Here is a 3,361-nt window from a genome sequence, read left to right on the forward strand (position 1 = left end):
GAACATGCAGAGCAGGGGGGGGGGCAGAGGACCCGGGGGGGGAAACGCTGCACTAATAGGTGATAAAATATAAAGTATAGAAACTTGTCCTGACTTTGCTCCTTGTTAAAGTCTGTTTTGCTTTTATTAACTCAATGAATAAATTCATGATTTTGTATGTTTATTTTATGATGACTGTCCAGTTTAATCTGGCTCACTCTCATCCTGCTGACTCAGCTTCTTCATCACTTCTGTCCCATCAAGTTGCCGTAGTAACCACATCATCAACTCCAAAACTGAAACAGATCAATTAAATCCTCGTCTGTTAAATTTAACTGATTGATTAGGCGCTGTAATGGACGTCAATCTTAACAAGCCATTAGCTAATTGGCTAGAGCTCTGCTGAGGAGTGTGTATGTCTGTGTGTGTTCCCATTCAGACTGATGACTTTAATATTTAGTCATCAATCAAACTAGAAACAGACGGAGCAGGCCGTCCGTTTCCAGTGTTCTGACTATCTGTGCTACCTCGTCAGATTTTCCTGCCATAGTACGGGTTGATGGGTATGTCTATCTGTTGGTGCTGCCCGTCTAAAACTGCTACATCATGTTTACAATATACAGCAGGTTGTTAATGTTAAATATATTGGATAACATTATTTAAGTGACTGAAGTGGAAGCTTAGGAGTTATGCTTAGCTTAGCATTGGAACAAATTATATACACGACGAAACCACAAGGAGATCACTTCCTTCATCTGAATATCCTACCCGTTTAAAATAAAAACCTGAAGATGTTTGCACTAATTATTAGAATATGCTACCTTTTACAAAACATTTTAAGTACAGAGGTGTTTGTCAGCATGAAACAGTATCAGACAGGGGAAGCAGGTTTTTATTGAAATTAAATTAAACACAGACAAATACAGATCACTGCAGCTCCTTTATGCTCATTAATACTTCATGTCTGTTTTCAGCCACAATGTGTCACCGACCTGCAGCTCACTGAAATGATGGGATATGATTAATATACACTGATATTACACCGCTATTACAGCTTCAGTCCCACGGAGTATCGCTACCAACATCTATTTAGCAAGGTTTAATAAAAACTGTGTAATTAAACTAAAATATTTTAAAGTACAGGAACAGGGCTATAAAGCCAGGTGTAAATACAATCATTTAAATCAAGCTTACCTTAATCTTTGACGAAATAAAAGAGACGAAACGAAACTTCCACAGGTAGGATAAGAAATCTGCCGAGTCAGCAGATTGTGACGCAGCATCAATGTGCGCATCGCAAGGTAGGACGGCTTGATGGGTAGCACAGATAGTTAGGACACCTGTTGTTGGACGCCATCTGAGTCTAATCCAGGTTTTAGATGCATCCCAGAATTCCTAGCGATGAGATCCTGCAGATTCTCCAACCTGCTGCATCAAGGAGTGCACTTAGTTTTTTTCTTCTGAATTATCTTTTTACACTCCATGACAGATTTAAATTATTTCCAGGAGGGTGTACTTTCTTTCTTCCATTGCTGAGTCTCATTGCAGAAGCGCCTGCAGGGATGTCGGTTGATTTGGTTTGGTTTGTCATCTGAGAGTAGATGGGTCCAATGAGGGCCTGGGGTACTGTCTAATTCCTGAATATCTATAGTTTTAGCTGTGTGGAGATGAACAGAGTCTCTGTCAGCTCTGGGAATGCAAATAAGAACAAAAGTAATTTCAGTTCGGTTGTTTTGAGGGACTCCAGCGCTCCATTAAGGGCTGGGTCTAATCCCTGGTTAGGACATCAGGAAACCCAGGCCGATCTGAGAAGAAAGAGATGATACCGAGGAGAAGCTCCTCTTCCCAGTGAAACCTTAACTCCAAACTGGGGACCAGCATGGTCCTCCAGCTGTCTGTTAAAAAGCTTAAAGAGCTTCTTCTCCCATGGTGACCATCTGTTATCTGTGCCCTGCTGCAGTGCAGTGACTTCAGCAGGCCGGGACTGATCTGGACCAGAACCTGAAGGAAACCCGGTCACGATGATCCGGTTGGACCCAAACCCAGACAGAACTGGAGGTGGAAGGTAAAAAAAAAAAAAAAAGAAATGTTCTTTTCTGTTCACAGTGGGAAAATTCAAGCCCATCAGCACCAAGTTCACATAATTCAGTTCAGTTTATCGTCTCAGGCACTTTACAGAAAATCATCCAGTGCTTAAAGTTCTGTTTTGAAACAAAGAAATATTTATTTTCTTGATTTTGTGTTTTCTTTTTCTGATGGACATTTCTCAAAATGGCTGCCATGGTTGTACTGGAGAATATACATTAGCTATGAAATCAGCAGTAGTTAATACCTGGTCAGGGGTGAGCAGCTGACCAGGTTGGCTACTGGGCGCCCCCTAGCGGACATAGGGGAATTTCTTTTGCGTTTCCTCACAATAAGCAAACACACCCTGGTCTATTTTGTATAGAGTCACAACTGTCAAATATAGACACTTTTAAAGAGCCTCAGTGAAAACATCTTTATATATTTTCAACTCTTTGGTTGAAAATGGGTTTATTCACTGCATGTTTATGTCTGTTTGTGTAGGTAGAGATGAAAACGGCCCTTTAAATCATTCTGACCAACACAAAAGAGACACATTAGATTTTATTACCCAGTGAAAATGGTCCAAATAGTTTGGATTTATTTTGTCTTTCCTTCCTTCTTACAGAAAGTTTCTGTTTATGTCTTAGAAGGGATCAAAAGGGAGAAAACCCTTTGGCCAGTTTGGCCTTTGTATATTGCACATAGACTTGTGGTGCATTTCTATCCTAAAGAAAAATAAAACTTCAGATATCTCACAAATGATGTCAAGGTCGTAAATCCCATCTCATTATTGGGGGGGACCATAAACAGGAACATTTCTTAAGACCAATTTTGGGGGGGGTCAGCAAAGTTACAGTGAAATGTAATTTAAAATGTTTTTAGATCACATTCAAGCTGCAGGACCAAAAATGACTAGTAAATGCACATCAAACGTATTTTTCTCAGTAAGCAAGTTGAGCATGGAGTTAGATTTGTTTCACAATTATTCAATCAAAAAAAAATTCAAACAAAAAAATCTTAAAAACTTTTAATCATAGAAATATTTTTTATGAAACAAAAAAAATCTTTAAAGAGTTTTTTAAAAAAAAAATTAAAATCACTAATTTTTGTTTGAAACTTTTATTTTTGCATATCAGATTTTTTTGGTTGACAGCCTAAGTTTTTGGTTGAGTCTAAGTTTTCTTTGAAGCTCCTGATTTTTGGTTGAACTCAACATTTCTTGATTAAACAACTTTATTTGCTTGCGAATCTCACATGAACATCCGGGGCGGGGCTTAAGGACGAGCGATGTAAGACGTGTTCCGATTGGTTAGCG

The sequence above is a fragment of the Poecilia formosa genome, unplaced genomic scaffold, assembly GCF_000485575.1.
Source record: "Poecilia formosa unplaced genomic scaffold, Poecilia_formosa-5.1.2 Scaffold643, whole genome shotgun sequence".
NCBI classification, from domain to species: Eukaryota; Metazoa; Chordata; class Actinopteri; order Cyprinodontiformes; family Poeciliidae; genus Poecilia; species Poecilia formosa.